The sequence below is a fragment of the Schistocerca piceifrons genome, chromosome 2 (genome assembly GCF_021461385.2).
Source record: "Schistocerca piceifrons isolate TAMUIC-IGC-003096 chromosome 2, iqSchPice1.1, whole genome shotgun sequence".
Classification (NCBI taxonomy): domain Eukaryota; kingdom Metazoa; phylum Arthropoda; class Insecta; order Orthoptera; family Acrididae; genus Schistocerca; species Schistocerca piceifrons.
The window spans coordinates 964,362,165-964,385,274 of record NC_060139.1 but is presented as its reverse complement, the minus strand read 5'-3'; positions in this window follow the sequence as shown (position 1 = coordinate 964,385,274).

The following is a 23,110-nucleotide window of genomic DNA, read 5'->3' as shown; positions in this document are numbered from 1 at the left end:
GTTCTTTTGGAGGAAAACCAGATCATAGCTGATATTCATAGGCGCTTGCAGAATGTCTGGTAATGAACAAAAGCACGGTGAGTGGGGCGAATCGTCTGCCATCATCACAAGCTCGCGCAGACCTGTCTGATCTCTCGCGTGCCAACCGGCCGGGGACAGCTGTGAGTCCTGAAATGTGTTCGTTGTCACAAAAATGCGTACGAACTTCTCCTTCTCCATTACTACGCAAGTCTACGCACCCGAGAGGAGCTTAAACAACTTCATTGGACTGTTTTTTTCTCATCCGCCCTACGGCACGGATCTCGCACCTTCCAACTTCCATCTCTTTGGCTCAATGAAGGACGCACTTCGCGGGAACCAGTTGGACGTGGTTGGGGGAGCGGGGGCGGGTTCTTGATGCGGCAAGACGTTGGCTCCTTGGCTCCAACGTCGACGAGTAGAGTGGTACCATGTGGGCATCCAGGCCCTCCAAGGAATTGGCGTCAGGCCGTCGCGTTGTACGGAGATTATGTTGAAAAATGTTTTTTTAGCCAAAAGAGTGCGGAATAAGTTAGTATACTGGAGTCCCGAATAAAACCAACCTGCTTTCAGAAAAAAATGAGTGTGATATTACTTATTGAATGATCCTCATAGAAGAGGCTGCAAATATTATATTCTTGGGATCATAATTTGGTGATAAAATCTATAGGCTCGCTTGGTAGCTCATTTGCAACTTATTCGGTTACTAATGCAATGGTTTTGAAACTGATTCCTAGTCATTCTGCAATTTTTATCTGTCACGTATCACTTTTCACCTCTAGTAAAATTTGTTGAACCGAAATTTGCAGTTGCAGCGTGATTCGGAATCCATGTTAAGCTGTAGCTCCACTGCAATTAGATGTGTAAGTCAGTTCAAAGTCCGCAGAAAGACAATGGCATACCTTCTCCAACGGTACCACGTCTGGCAAAGTACTGCGGTGTTAAATCCAGCCTTTCGATAATTTACAGTTTCTGCCTATGGCTTTGTCACGTTGGTAACAGCGGTTCCCGTCCCATCACCAAAGTTAAGCAACGCTGGGCCCGACTGGTACTTGGACGATTTGGGGGAAAACGAGTGCCGTTGGTTTTCGGGACGCGCAAATCCCCGAAGTGGCTTCCAAATGACACTTGCAGCAGGCCGTTGTGCCACACGACATTTTATTACAGATTATCGTTTTCATAAAATCAATTAGGAGAAATATACCATGGAATTGTTGAAACGCCTGATCAAATCTTTATTGGCAATGCACATGGTATCGAGCAGGCGTCTTACATAAACAAAAAAAATCTGGCATGTTCTGCTCACTTTCATTCCATAACCGCGTATGGATAACGCACGAACCAAAAGTTTTCCCTGTAAAAGTGTGTAATACGAATCATTTGCCGTGTAAATTCAAGAAAATCCTCCAGAGGTCTGTTCAAGGAATTGGACCTAATAACTACATAGTCGCTGGGCAATCTTATGCATTGTAGGTCATGCACACTGTAAATTTTTGTTCCTGACTCTTCATCCAAAGCAACATTGGACATATTCAGAGGCACTTCTGATATTGCTGAGTCTTATCAACTGGCAGAACCAGGCACACCTATGAGCCTATTATCCAGTGATAATCTAGTCTTCATGTTGTGACAGTTAGTTTGTTAGCTGCAACAGGCGGAAGATGAACTTTGTTGATGCTGCCCATTTTTATAGATTTTGACTGAGAAACTAATACTGCAGTGTTCTTCTTCGGTACGCCAGTGTAGAAGCTAGCACAGGAACAGCTAAGTAACAAATCGTTGCAATTCGCACGTTTATTTACACAAAGCCAACTCCAGGATTTTCCCTTGCGGGAGACTGTGTGTGCGAGATTCGTGTGCCGATTTGAAATTATACATTCTTGTATTTTACTGTTCATGTCGCTTCTGCATAATCTTTCATTTATTGTATTAATATCCGTTTTATTGTGATATATTGTGAAATTTCGAACATTCGCGAGGGCCGTGATAAACTGCTACGTTACCGTCAATTGTAGGTTCCAACTGATTTGTGTTTTTTTTTTTTTTTAGTTTTTGAGAACAGTTGACCTTTCCTCTTTCAAAATAATCGTTCTTTAATTTCATTGTATAATTGATTGAGAAATAGGTTATTTTTGAGGATTTTCGGACGCTTACAAAACTATATTTTCGTAAGTTATGGTAAACGTATATTTTGAATAATTTATTTCGTAGCAAATCAGTATTTGTGATACACAGTTACTGCTGAAGAACGGATCACTCCGAAATTCATTGAATATTAACTCAAATAGATGTGCATCTTTGAGAATTTTCGGAAGTTGCCATTGTCCTGTGCAAAATCTAATTTGTAGTAAATTGGCATTCGTAATTTAGTTACTGTAGCAGAAATTCTGATAAACATATTATATTACATCTGCTTTCTCCTTATGGAGTGGAATATATTATTTACATTTATCGTAAATTAATTCTATTTCTGAGTTTGCTAATAACTGTAACTAACCTCAGAATTTTTTAGAAAACAAGTACTTTATATGACAGGTTTTTCTGTTGCCTCAACAGAAATCTCGTTTTTTGTATTTGCTTCAATTATTAAAGGGAATTATTAGTTTTTTTAGCTCAACAGATATGATAGATAATCACCAGGCTTAGTTTGAAGTTATTTGTTCACTGTCCTGTAACACATTTTACCAGCCAGAATGCAGCCCCACTGTAAATGCTGTTCTTGAGCACGGGGATGAGTTGGTTGACGTTCTTTAGCAGCTGTAAACCGCCCTGTTGTTGTCAAACGATTGGCAGCTGCTGTGAATCGGTGTGTTGGAAGACATTCCGAGAGTAAAGTACCTGTTGTACCGGTACCAAACGGTACGTTTGGTACCGGTACAACAGGTACTTTACTCTCGGAATGTCTTAGGTACTATCCTCTCCTGTGGATCCTGTCTCCTCTGCAGAAAGTGCGGGATCGTCCACTTCACTATGAATGGCATTTTGTGGTAGATTTAGGCGTCTCGTACTGTGTGGAGGAGGATCAGGAAGGACTCAGGGGGTTATGTCGATCCCCCTAACCAAAAATTTCGACGTGCCATCTTCCACTGAAACTGCGTCTGTGAGACTCACTCCACCTCTATTGGGGGCGGGGGGGGGGGGGGGGGGGAGGGGGGGGGGACCTGTTTTGTCCGTTGTCAAGAGGAGGCAAACGCAAAAGGACAGAGGTCTATTAATCGTTGGCAGTTCAAACGTATGGAGAATGATGGTACCTCTTAGGTAAATGACAGCAAAGGACAAGAAAGGACACCAGGCCCACTCAATGTGTATGTCTGTGGGTCTCATTCAACGTGTTGAAGAGACTATTCCGGCAGCCATTGAGGAAAGAGCTGCAAGGAACAGCAGACTGTGACACACGCTAAAACAAATGATGCCTGTAGTCTGGGCTCCGAGGTCACACTTGGATCATTCCAGCGAGTGTCAAAGAAGGTTGAGAAGACCAGCCTTGAGCACGGGGTTTCAACGAATCCCACAATTTGCAATATAGTTCTCAGAACTGATCGTGGATTCTTGAGTCCAAGTCGAATAGAAACACTGAATCAGAAACTTCGAAAGTTCTGTGACAAGTTAGGCTGCGACTTCCTGGATTTGCTCGACAGGGTTGAGAATTGTAAGGTGCCCGTATGTGGGTCAGTGAGCGCTACACATCAGAGGCTGCTATCCAGGTAACTAACTGTGTGTGGGATACACATAAGGCTTTTTTAAAATAGGCGAGTCTCCATCCAGTGCACATAAAGAACACTGTAGGGAACCCCGAAATCATGACTATTGAGTGAGAGATGCTGAATAGCTGTCAAGAGGGCAATGCGTGAATCCTTCAATGACTACGGTAGCAGAATATTGTCAAATGATCTTCCACAAAACTCAAGGAAATTCTGGTCGTATACAACGTCTGTTAGTGACACCAAAGTTAGTATCCTGTCCCTCGCGAATGAGACAGGAACTGAAATTCAGGATTGTAAAACAAAAGTTGAAATGCTTAACTCTGTTGGGAAATGGTGCTTTTCGGATGAATACACAGGAGAACTGCCCAAGGGTTAATCCTCGTACAGCTCAAAATATGAGTAAAATTAGCATTAGTGTCAAAGGTGTTGAGAAACAGCTGAAATTCGTAAAACTGAACAAAACTCCAGCGCGTGATGGAGTCCCTATCAGATTCTATATTGAATTTGCAACTGAGTCAGCTCCTCTTCTGACTACAATCTATTGTAGATCCCTCGAACCAAAAACCGTGTCCAGTACATGGAAGAAAGCACAGTTAACACCCGACCTCAAAAAAGGTAGTTGAAGTAATCTGTCGTCCAGTGTGTTTAACATCGATTTGTTGAACATATTCTGAACTCAAACATAATGAGGTATCTTAAACAGAATTACGTCCTCCATGCCAAACAGCGTGGATTCCGAAAACATCGATCATGTGAAACCCAACTCGCACATTTCGCACATGACATACTGAGAGCTTTGGATTAAGGTTGTCAGATAGACGCTGTATTTCTTGAATTCCGAAAATCATATGACTCAGTATTACACCTACGATTATTGTCAAAAGTTCTGAGGTGTGTAGTGTAATTTTTTGCTGGACAGGGGACTTTTTGGTAGGTTGGAAACAGCATGTTATCTTGTACGGAGAGTCAACGTCAGATGTAGAAGTAACCTTGTATGTGTCCCAGGGAAGTAACCTGACAGACAGTATTAACAGTAGCCTCAAACTTTTGCAGGTAATGCAGTTATTTATACTGAAGTGCTGTGTGAAAGAAACGGCATAAATATTCAGTCAGACCCTGATAAGATCGCAAAGTGATGCAAAGATTGGCAATTTGTTTTAAATGAGCAGATGTACAAAACAAAAAGCAAAACAAAACGAAAAAGCGTAATATCCTATGACTATAATATAATATTAATGAGTCACAGTTGGCATCGGCACAACTCACGCAAATACCTAGGTGTAACGCTTTGATCTGATATGAAATGGAATGACCACATAGGCTCTATTGTGGGTAAAGCAGGTGGTAGACTTCGGTTTATAGGTAGAATACTGGAGAAGCGCAATCTGTCTACAAAGAAAATTGCTAACAAACCATTCCTGCGACCCATTCTAGAATATTGCAAGTGTGTGGAACCCGTATCAAATAGGATTAACAGAGGATATTGAACTTGTAGAGAGAAGGGCACTACGAATAGTCACAGGTTTGTTTGACCCATATGAGAGTGTTATAGTGATGCTGAAGAATCCCAACTGCCAGACTCTTGAAAACAGACGTTAACTATCCCGAGAAGGACTACAAACAATGTTTAAAGAACCGGATTCACATGATGACTCTAGAAATGTGTTACAAGCTTCTGTGTAACGCTCACATAGGGATCGTCAGGACAAGATTAGAGTAATTACAGCACTCGCACAGGCATTCAAACAGTCAATTCTTCCGGCGTTCCATACGTGAAAGAACGGGAAGAAACCCAAGCACTGCCATGCACTTCGCTGTGGTTTGCAGAGTGTGGATGTAGATGTAGGTAAGATGGGAAATGTACAAAGATATAGCATTGGCCGTAGGATAATGGCGAGAGCGGTCTAACAGTTTCAGAAATCTATTTATGCACATATACGTGTTGTACGCCAAGAAAACAGTATAAATAATAAATAAATAAGTAAGTAAAATTATCAAAAAGGTGTACCAAATGGGGAAGCTTGCAAACTTAAAGTTTCACTTAGTAAATAAACAATCTTACCTTACAGTATGGGACCTATGAATAGAACTGTTGTTTAGGAATTGATTAGCTGTAAGCAGAATGCCAGTAAAATTGTGGAGATATCTTCTGTTTTGTAGTTATGGTTGTTCGTTATAGGAGTAATTTTTAAAACTGCTAAGAACTTCGATTTCTTCTAGAATCTTCATTTTCCATCCTTTTCCTGCCCGATGAAGGATTTGGAGGTACTCGTAAATACTTTGGAACGTTAGTTTGTTGTGTATGACGATGGCACTTGGATTATTTTCGTTTAAGTTTTTGTGCTGTTTCAACCGAATCCGAAAATTTCTTCCGTTTTACAGTACATATAATATTCCCATTCAGTATCATTAATTGGTGTGCTTTCTTTTACAGATGATAACTGGGCAATGGCTAAAACCGCCGAAACCGGAGGTGAAATGAAAGAAAAGTTTTGTAAGTAGGCTGTTTATGTTTTCTTATTGGCAACGTAACGTAGCGCTCTGTATGAAAATCACTGGCTGTGCTGTGTGCAGTCTGTGGCTAGTTTGCATTGTTGTCTGCCATTGTAGTGTTGGGCAGCTGGATGTTAACAGCGTGTAGCGTTCGGCAGTTGGAGGCCAGCCGCCTGCAGTGATGGATGTGGGGAGAGAGATGGCGGAGTTTTGAAATTTGTAAGACTGTCATGAACTGCTATATATAATATGACTATTAAGGTAAATACAGTGTTTTTTCTCTATTAAAATCTTTCATTTGCTAACTATGCCTATCAGTAGTTAGTGCCTTCCATAGTTTGAATCTTTTATTTAGCTGGCAGTAGTGGTGCATGCTGTATTGCAGTAGTTCGAGTAACCAAGATTTTTGTGAGGTAAGCGATTTGTGAAACGCATAGGTTAATGTTAGTCAGGGCCATTCTTTTGTAGGGATTTTTGAAAGTCAGACTGCGTAGCGCTAAAAATATTGTGTGTCAGGTTAAGCACAGTCTAGTATAATTGTTTAAAGGGGACGTTTCATATGTCGACCCTTAGCCGAGGATACCTCACTGGAATCTTCTGTTTTTTTCTTGTAGTTTGTGTAATTAGTGTAGCTATTGTTTATTGCTAGCGCGTAATTGTAGAGAGAATCTCCTTTGTAGTTGCAGTTTTCATTGTTGTACAGTAAAACAGTTGTGGCATGCATTTAGATTTCCGCCAAGTATTTCGCAGGTGCGCTTGCAATTAACTACATATTATTTTCAGTGCTATGTTAATGTGTTCTCTTATTTTTGCTCTTCAAATTGTGCTTTTCTGTGTTATTGTGTGAAATATTGTACACAATAATGGCGTGTGAAAAACGTAACAATAGGCTCCAAAGTAAACTGAGAAATAATAGTGACGACGAGCGTAGCTTGCCAGCACCACTGTGTAATGAATTAACAGACGTTCAAAGTAGTAATTTGGTAACTGTGCATAGGGAAATGGAGCAGGCTGCAAACAATGGCGTAGACAGTGAAACAGGTAGTGAACAGGGAAGCATTATCGATCGATCGCTCGGAAACAGCTCGCCTCAGGAATCCGAAATGACAGGACACAATTTTGCAAATACTGTAGATTCAGGTTTTGTGTCCTCACCGTTTTCTCAAATGAGTCAAGACACATTTTCCGCTTGTCAAAATGTGAATGTTGCCGGAGCAAATTCACTGCCGAAAGGCACTGAGGAACATGTTTCAGACACCAGTGCATTGTTATTACAATTAATGCAACAAATGGGACAAAAGCTTGAAAAGTTAGACACAATGGAACAAAATCAGAGACAAACACAGCAACAGTTAGACACAATGGAACAAAATCAGAGACAAACACAGCAAAAGCTTCAAAAGTTAGACACAGTCTAACAATATCTTAAAAAGTTAGACAAAATGGAACAAAATCTTCAAAAGTTAGACACGACACTTGAACAAACATGTGAAGATTTAACTACTGAGTTACATAACATCGAATCGAAATGTCAAAAGGTCTGTAATGACGTAAAAACACAAATTTGTGAGCATTTCCAACCTATTTTTTCGCGTCATGAAAATGCATTACAGAATCACGAAGCAGCCATAAAAGAACTGCAAACTATTGTTCATGAAAATCACGACACCTTGCAAGCTAAAATTGACTGAGTTGCATCTACCGATTCGGTTACGCAACTTGCAAAATCTCAAGAAAACTTAAAGGACACAGTAGATACGATTTCAACACAAATGGACACTCTGAAACTTGGTTCAGAAAAACACACTGAGGAAATAAGTACACTATCGGAGAAAGTAGCCGAACTTTCGGACCAGTTCACTAACTTATCTGCAAAGGTAGATGATGATCTGAATGACACAAGACCTGTAGCCATCACTGACACAGAAGAGTATGAACAAATTAAGAAATTCAAACAAAATCAGAATCAAATTAATACGCAATACAAGAGAGAAATCTGGGAAGTACAAGATCAGTTGGCACAAGTAATACAAAAATTACAAATTTCAGAGGACACTCGCGCTCCAACACGGGAAGAGGGACTTAGAAACACGGAAAAGCCGCAAAATAATAACACAGGGCATTTCGGAAGTTATGAAAGAAATTGGCAATGTGCACCGAATTTTGAGATGGAACGGCCGACACGATCTAACAATGACCGATATGCGACTCGCCGACATGATGATTTTGACACGTAAATTCAAAACATTTAAGAATTCTGGCAACGACATTCATCCACAAGCATGGCTCCATCAATTCTCTCATTGTTTTCCTCCCAACTGGTCATTGGAGCACAGATTAGAATATATGTGTGGCTATTTAGAGAATGAACCAGCTGTAAGAATGCGATAGGTCATTCATGATTCTCACAGTGAAGGAGAATTTTACCATGCCTTCCTCTCAGCATATTGGTCTCAAGCTACACAAGACCGAGTAAAACATAGCATCATGATGATGAAACACTTTGAACAACCTGAATTTTCCAGTCTTGTCAAATATTTTGAAGACATGTTGCATAAGAATCAGTATCTTTCAAACCCATACAGCCCTTCAGAACTCATCCGCATTTGCTTAATCAAATTGCCTGAACATTTACGACATATTATTTTAGCAGGACGTTCCAAAGATGACATTGAAGCTTTTCAGGGACTGTTACAAGAACTGGAAATTGACACTGACAATCGCGGAACGCGGAAACAGGAGCACAACAATTACAGGGCACATCTGTCACAATTCCCCGATGACAGAAATAATACACAACAAGGCTATTCTTCCAACGTAAATCGCGACCAAAACAGACACCACCCGTATGACAACCGTTGGCAGAATAATAGTTACAGAGAAAGATCGCATTTCCGTAGTAATTAATATGACAGAGACAATCACAGAAACAGACAATATGGCAACCAGAACTATTATTATCACGGGAGACAGAACAACTTCAGACGCAACGTTCCGCCGTGCAGTGATAATTCAGGGAGAAATTCTCCACCACTTGACCGACAAACAAGAAACTATGTAAACTACCGACAAAACGACAGACCGGAATTCCATCAGAACTGGCGAGCTTCAAACAGGGCAGGGCCTTCTCGTCAAGGTGAATTTGTAGAAGTTCGGCCTCCTAATCCCAATAACGGCGCGCGCCAACAAAGAAACAGACGATGACTCGCACCGCAGGCAGCCACCTGCGCCGGCTGGCTCAGGGAAAAATAGCATACACGCTAACCTTGAGAAAAATTTTTGCATTCCTTACCGACGTATAAAACACGATAATTGCATTCAAATCAAACTGTGAGTACTATGTAGAGTAAAGGATTGCACCACATTTCACATGTAAAACCGTTTATTGAGAGATAATCTGCCTTTTAACTTAGTCTTTGGTATAAAACTTTTCACTTCACATAGAAACTGTTAACATGCAACAATGTTTGAAGTTAAATATCCAGTCTAGAACCTAGGGAACATTTTTAAACAGAAATTACGAATGCATTGTTATAGTGAACAGACGTCACAGTGTTATTGTGTGTGTACATTCTTGCTTGTTAGTTGCACTATTACGTAACGACTATAAGGCTCACATACTTAGAACATTAACCAGTACTGCTAATGAGATTTTAATGCAACATTTTGGTTTACTTGAAATTTGGTGTATCACGAGGTAAGTACATTGGCTTCTGCAGAACTTCGCTTTTGGAGGACGATAACTTCGACACTTCCACAGAGATTATCTTACAGCAAGACGCACATTTAGCGCTACAGGACACGTATTTGAATGATTAATTTTGCACTTAAAACATTTATTTCTAAAGATATTTGAAGTACAATGATACAAAACTTTTCCGTGATACATTTCATTCCTTTGCAATAATCTGTAACACCTGGGGGTATAATTACATTAATCCTCAGGGGGGTACACGCCTACTTTGTGTATCATGTCTTTGGCAAGCACAAGGAGCCCTAGCCAATATGGTATTTGCTTACCCAACTTCACACATCGGTACCATATTTCTCTAACACATAATTACACAACTATCTGATCATTTAACTGAGAGAGACAAACCTTTTTACTACGTCAGTGACAGATGTTTACGCAATTACACAGTTGGATAACTTCACACTTATGAAACTGTATTTTGTCTGTACTTTGTAAACTGTTCATATTTTTTCGGAACCATTGTGATACTATGAGAGCTTTGAATGATGTATTTGGTATGGTATCATGATTTTTAAAGTGTGTTTGAGGCAGATGACACTTTTAACATGAGCAGAGAATTTTTTTAGGTTTGAAATTATTGGAGGAAGCTACGACGATTTTGAGAGTTGACTGAGGTGTTATGATGTTATTACTACGATGACTATGTGTATTATGCTGTAGCAGTAATTTTATGATCAATAAGCTGATGCTATATGAGTTATTTGAGTATGCTACATATCTGTTATGATGAAATATTGAAGAAGTGTCGACGAATAAGGTAAGGAATAATGAGTAGTGGTTAGGGACTCTCGTTTGTGAAAAAGGTTGTTGGAAACCAAGAATCGTACTTTAAGAGTTATGAAATGTGTGTATATGCGTGAATGTATCACAATGCTGGCGAAAATTTTTTGGACACTGTTATATTTATAGGATTTTGTTTCTACAGATTTGTAACCCAAATTCTTGACCTGTGAAATATTTTTATATGAGACTGTCACTGTAGCGGAAACTACCATCGTAAATATTTCAGCAAGAAATGTAAGTACCCTTTGTGTAATGTGTTTTGGGCGCCCAGCTGAGAGGTAGACGTCTGACAAAAGAAAGCCATTAGGTGCAAAAAAAAAAAAAGAGGCCATTATCCTTGCTATTGACATTCCTTTGTAGAAAGCATCGCAAATACGACACGCTCGAACTTGAAAACATATGATTACACTGTGGAGATCTAAATTTATGATATTTACTAAAATGCCTAATGAAATTATGAGAAACATTTTACATCTACTGTCTTTCTAGTTGAGAGAATTTTTTTGCCTTTGGAGACGCCATTTGCGTAGTGAATGACGTTTCATATGTTGCTTTATATATATATATATATATATATATATATATATATATATATATATATATATATATATATAATTGCTCATTTTGTTTAACATCTAGTTTCTAGCTGCACTGCAGCATTGGTTAAAGTAAAATTTTATAGATGTACTAATATAAATATTTTCTGTCTACAGATCGAGTAAATAATAATTTTTTCAAAAAAAATGAGGGAGCACAATAAGACATTTACCTTCACAGGAACTGCATTCATAATTTTCTTTTCAAGTACTTGCTAATTTATTTTGTAGAATAAGTTGTGGTGCACCACTTTAATGACATAGATATTAAGATGTGAATAGACATTTCCCTTATCTGCATTGTTGTCTTTACTGTAATATTTTTCTGCTTGAGCTCTGTCATGTTTAGATTTAATTTATTGCATTTGCTTCTGCTGTTGGCCAGGCAGAGTACTACTTAATTTCACTTTACATTACTCTGTTAAGCCAGTTTTACTACTGATTCATTTTTCTTGTTTGCTGCTCATTGCGTAATATTAGTTGTAATAATGCTGCTTGCTTTGCCTTATCTATTTTTTGTCATTGCTGTTTGTGTTAATTGTTCTGTGCTGCTGCATTGCCTCGTCCCTTAGTTTAGCATCTGAGCTCAGTAGATTTAAGTTAGCTTAAGAGGTGGTAGACTATAGAAGAGAATGAGTTGCGATGAATTGGAAGAAATGCATTGAGAAGTTATACGAAAAAAGTACAGAAAGCAGGCATAGGTAGGATTTTCTTGGGAATAAATAATGAGGTAAGAAATATGTGAAATAAATACAGAAAGCATGCTTGGATAGGATTTTTTTTGGTGGAAGCAAAGGTTGAAATAAGACAAAAGATCTATGGAATGAAGTTTTGGGTTGGACTGCAGTACCAAATGTTACACTGAAAACAAACCCTGTCCTTTCCTTTTGTGTTATCCCACTATGTGTTTGTGTACCCTTGTGTATTTGTTTTCTTCCTGTCTCTGTGTAGTTTCATAGAATTTTTTTTCTTCTAATACTAAGCTACATTCACTATGATGAGGAATACTGTTATCCTCAAATATAATTGGCATTAATAATATGTTATTTACCTTGTAAATATGTTTAGACATTATTTATTCTGTTCTGTTTTAATGCTTAGGTGTGAAGTTGATGTTTCAAGAGTTATTCTGATCTTTTATGTATTTACTTATGTCATAATTCCTGTAACACTGATATATATGTTAGTTCGATTCTTTTGTAAAGCCTGTACTACAAATGTTCTCTGTATTGTTATGTTCTTTAATGATGTATTTTGTACCTTTGTAATTGTATTCTTATGTTATAAAATTGTAATTGACACCAGGTCATCAAATTAAGTAACTTGTAAGTTCCATTTCACTGCACACGTTTCTGTTGGTCATACTATATGGACAATATGTGAGAAGTAGGGACTGTTAGTGTTTGCACGTGTGTTAATAATTCAGCAAGGGACTGGTTAACAGCACTGCTGGTTCTAAGGACAGTTCCAGAAACTTTGTGAGTGCACAAGTGGTGGTTTATGGACTTGCTATATTGTCCGCAAGACTCTTCGATGGTGATTGTGCACCTGCACATTTGCAACAGATGGCTGCTGGCCGTCTCTACAAGGACTACAGTGGGTCTGCACCTCTGGTGGCCCACCAATACCATACTCTCTACCAGGACTACAGTGGGTCTGCTCTGTGATGACCTACCTACCAATATTCTTCAAAACGTCGAATGACTCTGCTGTGGGTTTGCTCTGTTGTGGCCCATTACCTGTCTGCATGTCAAGAGTCAGCACTGTCTTTTCGTTGGAAGGACAACACTACTTCTTCAAGACTGCATGGAAATCCACTACTTCCGTGTGCATTTTCTTTTACTGCTCAGACTTTGAGAAAAACACTGCAGTTTTACTGTGATGAACGATTAGGACTGTCTTTATGGACTGTGAGAAAGTTTAGCTTTTGACCAACATTGTATCAATAAGTGTGTGCATTTGATATCTTTGTTATTGTAATTATGAAAAATTTTATCAAATCATTATTCGCCACTGCCCAAAACAATTTGTAACATTTTTTGTGGGGAGCATGGGGGCTATGTAAGTAGGCTGTTTATGTTTTCTTGTTGGCAACGTAACGTAGCGCTCTGTATGAAAATCACTGGCTGTGCTGTGTGCAGTCTGTGGCTAGTTTGCATTGTTGTCTGCCATTGTAGTGTTGGGCAGCTGGATGTTAACAGCGTGTAGCGTTCGGCAGTTGGAGGTCAGCCGCCTGCAGTGATGGATGTGGGGAGAGAGATGGCGGAGTTTTGAAATTTGTAAGACTGTCATGAACTGCTATATATAATATGACTATTAAAGTAAATACAGTGTTTTTTCTCTATTAAAATCTTTCATTTGCTAACTATGCCTATCAGTAGTTAGTGCCTTCCATAGTTTGAACCTTTTATTTAGCTGGCAGTAGTGGTGCATGTTGTATTGCAGTAGTCCGAGTAACCAAGATTTTTGTGAGGTAAGCGATTTGTGAAACGCATAGGTTAATGTTAGTCAGGGCCATTCTTTTGTAGGGATTTTTGAAAGTCAGATTGCGTTGCGCTAAAAATATTGTGTGTCAGGTTAAGCACAGTCTAGTATAATTGTTTAAAGGGGACGTTTCAGTTTGAATAAATATTCATTCGGTATACATATGGCTGTCTCATCCTCCATGAAGAAAATAAACACACCAACTTTCAAGTTAATTACGCTTGTGAATTTGCTTATAAATAGATAACTTTAATTGTGGTATGTTTGAAATGGGTATTTTCTAACAGTATGTTAGTTTTTCGTTATTTACACTGGGCTCTGCTTATTTTGCTTACTTTTGCTGTCGATGTTTCTCAGTTCCCAAAGAAGTATGCAAAAAAGTCTCTCCTACCTCGTGACCATAATACAGGAAGTTGTCATAACATCAAAGAATTGAAGCCGACGTCCGTCATGTTAGACGCCCCAGGCCTTAGCTTGTGCGGAAATGTTTTGATAAAAAATGCCAGCTTTCATGATTTACAGGTGAACTAGTACGTCTGATTGTAGTCTCACGTTTAAAGCAATAACATTTAATTCGTAAGTGGATTCGCTCAAGCGACATTTTCATTCATGATCATGTTTTTTAGTTGCTCTCGTTACTTTACTGTAGTGGTTTTATTCGTGTAATTTGGCTTCAGATTTTCTTTCAGTACAACTCGCATAGCACTCTGCTTGAACGCTGTGAGAAGAAACTATTGTAAACCGTCCAAAAGTAGAAAGATATGTCCTCATCATTTTCGGCAAGATGACATAGATGGAACATTAGTTTCGTCATCCTGTATTAAGGAAAATGCTGGATTACGAAAGCACCCATTTTTCATCACATACGTCACTTCTTGGTTATTCTAAACGTGTAACAAAAAGAGAGTTACATTAACGACGCCCAATGCGTCATATTATTGGATCAAATATGCCTTGAACACTAGAAAAACGTCTGAAAATTCCTTCCTGGCACTATGTTGTTCACGAAAATAGTGTAATATTTACTATTTAAAAGAACTACTGTGTGGACACGACAGACATTGAGAACAAGAAGCAGTTTTAAACACTAGTCTGCTAATGTTTGGGGGCTACCAACATGGCGGCGACGCCTTCAAAGCAATGTACAGTATAAAGCCTAGTTTACGCTACGACAGTAGGTTCCAGGCAACTGCACTACCGGCCACTGCGCCGCGAGTTAGCGCAACTCGTCGGTGAAACTAAACAGTTTCGGCGTGTTCCAACTTCGGCGACACTAGTTGCTTGAGTTTTCAGGTTATGCGTGTTTGTAGAGTGTAGACAAACTGAAATATGAAGTGGGGAACGGAGAATAATGTTCAATTTTTTGATATCTAAGCTTTGCATAGGTGTTTGTGGGATTTCAGTGATGCTGATTACAAAAATAAGCAACATATTGCTGCTCCTGACAACTTCACGTTTGATCAGAACGTAGATAGTTTGACAATATGTGATGTGTAGGGCAAAATTTATTGAATCAGGAGCACATACACAACTGAATTAAGAAAAATACAAGCAAATGTAATTCGAGCTGTGGAAATGCTCTCGTCTACAAGACTAAAATCCCATCGTTCGTTCGAGTTGGCTGACTCTTTTTTTCTTTTTTCTTTTTTTTTAAGGAATATTGTTGGCAGGAGGAAAGGCTACGTAAATCAAGAAGCTGCATTCTTTATTCAGTATTCATCTATTTAAAACGCCGCAGCAGTGCTCCCCATTCACATATGTTTGAATTTTGAAATATTGCCACTGAAGAGATCTATCTTCAAGAGAGTAGTATGCAAACCATTCTCTTCTTAATGCGGCCTGCTTCGATTAATTACTGCTGTTAATCTTAATAATTATTACTGTTAATGTTAATAGTTATTGGTTTTAATGAGAAAGCGTCATCACCAACTAAAACCGCATCTTATTTCATTCCGAGTGCTCTCGATTGTAATGCTCGCAATGTGATAGATAATTTCAGTTCTGGCGACAGTGCGTCATGCATTACAGTATCTATTTCGAAGAAACGTGAAAAGTTCTGGTAACATTTTAAGATAGTTAAAAGAACTTCTTGGGTCTTCCTTTATAAATTATTTCAGCATGGATGCTGAGCAACCGAGCTGACGTCTTTTCTTCATCCAGTCACGAATCGAAACACGTTTCTTATTTTTTTTTTCTTATGCAGCGATTCCACGCTACAAGCTTGTAAGTGCATCACAACTCGTGCGACGTGCATCTGCCAAAACTTTCATTTCAGACACGACTCAAGAACCATCAAAACGACGAAACTGAAGTGTATAGTGGTTTCGCCTTGTCTACAGTCAAATATGAAACCATCTGCGTGCAACTCATCCCAAGAAACGAGTGACGCAACCCAATGTCGTCGTGTAAACTAGGCTTTAGTCCACAGCGCCTCCTCCCGTTATTATACCTCCAAGTTCGTGACGTATGAAGACTGCGAGTCGTGAACGAGTTCCTGCTTTCGCTGATTTCGCTAAGATGATGTGGTCCCTTTCTAGATTTTATGGTAATACGCACTAAAATCGTGTTGCTGGAGCTCATGAAAGGCAATTTGGGTTGAACTGACAGCTTTTCTGAACATTACAAATAAACTTGGAGCAGAATATGATGGAATGTCCGTGTGGGACTAATATTTTCAATTCACTCAGTATCACCTGTTTTCAGATTTTAGAGACGTGATCATTTATTAAACAGAATAGTTACACAAAGCTACTATGTGAGCTACGACTTCACAGAATTTTTATAAAGTCATCAGACGTTTCTCCGCGTAACTCCGTAAAAGGCCACATTCTTTCGTCATGTACAGCTCACACATCAGCTTATAAATCGCTTGCAAAATCTCAACAGCTTTAAACGCTTGAAGTCAGACGTTATTTACTCCACGTGTACACATTTTTTCCCTAACTGTTAGTCCCTGAGAAGTTTAAATTCACTTTCGTTACATTTTTTGTCTATAGGGAACTCACATCTTTACTCAATCTCTGCTCGCTATCGTTCAACTATCTCCGTCCCCTGTGCCTCTGATTTTTCATTAATTATAATTTCTTTGAGCAAAGTACTTATGCAACAGAAAATATACACAATCATTATTTTGTATATAAGGTCATATAATTTATGTAACTTAGATGGCATGAGAGACGGAAACAAACAATAATTAAACAAAGAGAATCACCTCACAAGTGTTTTGTAAACAGGTTTGTTTCAAACAGAAAATACTGCAACTACAACGACATGTTGTGCGGAATGGCTCCCTTTTCCCTCAAGAAATAACGTTGAGCACCGGTGGAAAAACGTAAGAGGCCCTATTTATATCGTAAGGTATGTACAATAGGAAAAGTCCCCAGGCGACTAAGAACCAGGCAGCCGAGTAAGCCCCTGCAGCGAATGGGTACAACTACAGGCTTTGTTTACAGGTCTTTCACTCCAGAAGCTCATTTTCGAAGCTTTTCACGTAAAAATTTTCGCAGCTTTTCAGGTGAATGAATTAGTAAGCACACTCGCAAAGTCATTGAAAGGGAGAACCGTTGCGTCGCATGCGTGGGTATGGCACACCGAAAACGAATTGCTAATTAAATAGAATACTGTAGGCTAATGCAATATTTTCGTTTGTTGGAAGCTTTTAAATAAATGTAAAGTTTTAATTTTAACGAAAGTTAATTTTAACCTTAGGTTGGCAGAGTTTACAGCAGTATCAATAAACATTTTTAGGAAATACTCGTCAGTTTTATTTTATGGTGGATTCTGTACTACAAGAAATATAATGATAAACTGCCACAGAAATCGTACTTCTGTTAAACTAAATGGGTTATCATATGAAGAAGGCATAAAATAAACAGAGGACTTTAGGATTAACTTGTCAGAACAACCTATGTACCGTCAACTCCCAAAGTGTGTGACTTGAGAGTTACACACTTCTATTTGCTCTTTAGCTTAGTGTGTGCCTCTTCCTGTAATAAGACGTAAACTGCAATATTCCACTACAAGAACTGTAAAACTGATGGTACTCAATTAGATCCAAACGGTCAAATTCATCAGCTGTTCCCTGGTGACACTGTGATTGTTTCTGATGGAACATGCACTTCTACAAGAATGCTTACTCAGTTTAGGAGGTTTCATTTTAAAAGAAGTTAACATAACGCCTGTAGCAGTTATTATACTACCAGCCATCACAAAATTATTCCACCTGTTTGTGCAAGATATAAGAGAGAGACGAAATACCCTCAGACTTCAAGGAGAATGAAATTCATCTAATTACGTAAAATGCAGGTGCTGAAAGGTGTGAATATTATCGAAGCAAGTCATGGTTGGTAAATACTGACACAAATTATTTACAAAAGAATGGAAAAACTGGTGAAACAGACACTGGTTAAGATCAGATTGTGTTCTCGAGAAATTTTTGTGTTTTAATTAAATATTAAAATTTTGTTTTTTCGTTACATTCCTTCCATTACCTTCCATTTGCCTGCCAGCAAGGTATAGTAAGTTATTTTTTTAAGGAAGTACTGATTTTTATGAAAAATTTATAAATCTCAGGTTTTTGTTCTTGTTTTAAAAAGTAAACTTGTTCATAGCGTTGTTGATAAATCATTTTGAATATCTCAGCGACTTTTCTTGTTTTTAATCTCATTAATTCATTAAACCGTAAATCGTTCAGAACTTTCAGTACGATTAAATAATTAGTCTTAAATGCTGTTTCCATTGGTAGGGCTCACACAACAGGTTCAGCCTAGGGGTCTGTACGCAGTAGTACAGCCCTGATGTTGACATTGGGGGTGTGTTGAAATAATGAAAGATGTCCTCCACACTGCAGATGGGTACAGACTCGAGTACATCCTCGTGGCAAATGAAAAATGTGCATGTCGGATGAGGATCCCAAACTGTGTACGTGTCTTCAGTGGACTATACGTTAGCTGTTGATGTGATACGTCTTTATGTCCTGTATATTTTCATTTGGTATATAAATCGTGCACTCAGTACCTTGTTACATGGTTGGTACATCTGAGAATTTAAAAAGAAGTGTATGCAATAATATACAGTGCACACGATAAATCATAAGAACACAGAATGCTAATCAGCAATAGAAACACATTTTTTCACTATTAACGAGAAGAGGAGTAAATAAACTCTCAGATAAACTTCTGATTACGAAGTGTTATCCATAAAATAAACATTAATAAACCATGTGTATTGAGAGAAATCTGTCAGATCCCTCTCATACGTTGCTTTTCTTTCTTGGCTGTTCATTTACTTTTGCCACCTGCTACCCTGTCTCAGAGTGTTATCAGTCTCTCAAAAGAAGTATGTCGTTTTATACTTGAGGTTCACTTTATTAAGTCCATATCCCTTAGTGATATCCTAAGCCAGGTAATATGGAAATACAGTCCGACAGCGGATAACGAATGAGTAAATTAATAAAGGGAACATAGGAAGATTCTGTGGCATGTCTCACAATTTGCAATTTGAGTGAGGCACCCCCCTGCTGTGATGAAAAATCGTTTAAGATCAATTTCCACCAGTTATTTCAGTGTAAGCATAAGCAGAGCAGAAATAATTGTAATCAGCCTAGTAGCTAGGTCCCTTTTTATTACCATTTATACATAACTAGCTTAGCAACCGCTACTTCGCTCGTGTAGACAGGTGATCTACACCGATTTGTGTTTTTCTTTTCTTTAAAGGCGTTTTTCGCTGTTGAACACCTTCTAAGCTTTTCAAGTTAATTGAGCTCGTAGAAACATGGTCTTTTCTGAGTGTACTTCTGACCAAAAAGAGATTCTGGTTGCTGGAGCCCAAGCTTTTTGTTAATCATGCTTTTTGCGTTCTTGTGGTGATATTTCCACAGAAACTTTTATCCCCTAACAATAAATATTTCTCTTTATCTAGCCGAGACGCTAAATACCAATTTTCATAATCCAGCTTTGTTATTTTTAACATATCAAAATATTTTCTTAAAAATTTTCTTCCCCTATCTCATCTTATTTGGGGGTTTAATCTCCGAAAACAACGAAACAGGTATTCTTTCTATTTCTAATCGAATAGTTAGACACAATTTTTCGCAGCTGCAGCTTTGAAAATGCTTTAGCAGTTTTTAAATAATTATTTATATTAAAAAAACTGTCACACATTATTTCACCCCTTCATTGTCGACTTTCCAAAAGTGCTGAAACATACATTTTTTTTATTTACACCTGAGAAACCAAATACCAATATTCGAAGTTACAGCTTCAAAATTGTCTTAATAGCGACATATTTTCAAAAAGCCTTCCATCCTCTATTTCACCCCCTTAGGGGTGGAATTTGGAAAAATCCTTTGTTAGACTATGTTTACAGTACTCGATCAACACCCTTGACAAATTTCAAGTTTGTATCCTTAGCGGTTTTGGCTGCGCGATGATAAATCAGTTAGGAAATTGCCTTTTATGTACATACATAGATTAGATTCTCCTCTTAACATGACAAGGAATAAGCAAGTCATATTTCATTAAAATAATAGTACTTTTCGTACGTTGCAATGTCTAGCATGACACGTTTCTCATTGGAGTCTCGTCCCACCTGGGCAGAGCAGCCTGTGTGTTCCTCAGACAACGGACAGTTCCTTCACTACATTTTTTTTTTTTTTTTTTTTTTTTTTGGTCATCAGTCTACTGACTGGTTTGATGCGGCCCGCCACGAATTCCTTTCCTGTGCTAAGTTCTTCATCTCAGAGTAGCACTTGCAACCTACGTCCTCTATTATTTGCTTGACGTATTCCAACCTCTGTCTTCCTCTACAGTTTTTGCCCTCTACAGCTCCCTCTAGTACCATGGAAGTCATCCCCTCATGTCTTAGCAGATGTCCTATCATCCTGTCCCTTCTGCTTATCAGTGTTTTCCACACATTCCTTTCCTCTCCGATTCTGCATAGAACCTCCTCATTCCTTCCCTTATCAGTCCACCTAATTTTCAACATTCGTCTATAGCACCACATCTCAAATGCTTCGATTCTCTTCTGTTCCGGTTTTCCCACAGTCCATGTGTCACTACCATACAATGCTGTACTCCAGACGTACATCCTCAGAAATTTCTTCCTCAAATTAAGGCCGGTATTTGATATTAGTAGACTTCTCTTTGCCAGAAATGCCTTTTTTGCCATAGCGAGTCTGCTTTTGATGTCCTCCTTGCTCCGTCCGTCATTGGTTATTTTACTGCCTAGGTAGCTGAATTCTTTAACTTCATTGACTTCGTGACCATCAATCCTGATGTTAAGTTTCTTGCTGTTCTCATTTCTACTACTTCACATTACCTTCGTCTTTCTCCGATTTACTCTCAAACCATACTGTGTACTCATTAGACTGTTCATTCCGTTCAGCAGATCATTTAATTCTTCTTCACTTTCACTCAGGATAGCAATGTCATCGGCGAATCGTATCATTGACATCCTTTCACCTTGTATTTTAATTCCTCTCCTGAACCTTTCTTTTATTTCCATCATTGCTCGCTCGATGTACAGATTGAAGAATAGGGGCGAAAGGCTACAGCCTTGTCTTACACCCTTCTTAATACGAGCACTTCGTTCTTGATCGTCCACTCTTATTATTCCCTCTTGGTTGTTGTACATATTGTATATGACCCGTCTCTCCCTATAGCTTACCCCTACTTTTTTCAGAATCTCGAACAGCTTGCACCATTTTATGTTGTCGAACGCTTTTTCCAGGTCGACAAATCCTATGAAAGTGTCTTGATTTTTCTTTAGCCTTCCTTCCATTATTAGCCGTAACGTCAGAATTGCCTCTCTCGTCCCTTTATTTTTCCTAAAGCCAAACTGATCGTCACCTAGAGCATTCTCAATTTTCTTTTCCAATCTTCTGTATATTATTCTTGTAAGCAGCTTCGATGCATGAGCTGTTAAGCTGATTGTGCGATAATTCTCGCACTTGTCAGCTCTTGCTGTCTTCGAAATTGTGTGGATGATGCTTTTCCGAAAGTCAGATGGCATATCGCCAGACTCATATATTCTACACACCAACGTGAATAGTCGTTTTGTTGCCACTTCCCCCAATGATTTTAGAAATTCTGATGGAATGTTATCTATCCCTTCTGACTTATTTGACCGTAAGTCCTACAAAGCTCTTTTAAATTCCGATTCTAATACTGGATCCCCTATCTCTTCTAAATCGACTCCTGTTTCTTCTTCTATCACATCAGACAAATCTTCACCCTCATAGAGGCTTTCAATGTATTCTTTCCATCTATCTGCTCTCTCCTCTGCACTTAACAGTGGAATTCCCGTTGCACTCTTAATGTTACCACCGTTGCTTTTAATGTCACCAAAGGTTGTTTTGACTTCCCTGTGTGCTGAGTCTGTCCTTCCGACAATTATATCTTTATCGATGTCTTCACATTTTTCCTGCAGCCATTTCGTCTTAGCTTCCCTGCACTTCCTATTTATTTCATTCCTCAGCGACTTGTATTTCTGTATTCCTGATTTTCCCGGAACATGTTTGTACTTCCTCCTTTCATCAATCAACTGAAGTATTTCTTCTGTTACCCATGGTTTCTTCGCAGCTACCTTCTTTGTACCTATGTTTTCCTTCCCAACTTCTGTGATGGCCCTTTTTAGAGATGTCCATTCCTCTTCAACTGTACTGCCTACTGTGCTATTCCTTATTGCCGTATCTATAGCGTTAGAGAACTTCAAACGTATCTCGTCATTCCTTAGTACTTCCGTATCCCACTTCTTTGCGTATTGATTCTTCCTGACTAATGTCTTGAACTTCAGCCTACTCTTCATCACTACTATATTGTGATCTGAGTCTATATCTGCTCCTGGGTACGCCTTACAATCCAGTATCTGATTTCGGAATCTCTGTCTGACCATGATGTAATCTAATTGAAATCTTCCCGTATCTCCCGGCCTTTTCCAAGTATACCTCCTCCTCTTGTGATTCTTGAACAGGGTATTCGCTATTACTAGCTGAAACTTGTTACAGAACTCAATTAGTCTTTCTCCTCTTTCATTCCTTGTCCCAAGCCCATATTCTCCTGTAACCTTTTCTTCTACTCCTTCCCCTACAACTGCATTCCAGTCGTCCATTAGATTTTCGTCCCCCTTTACATACTGCATTACCCTTTCAATATCCTCATACACTTTCTCTATCTGTTCATCTTCAGCTTGCGACGTCGGCATGTATACATGAACTATCGTTGTTGGTGTTGGTCTGCTGTCGATTCTGATTAGAACAACCCGGTCACTGAACTGTTCAC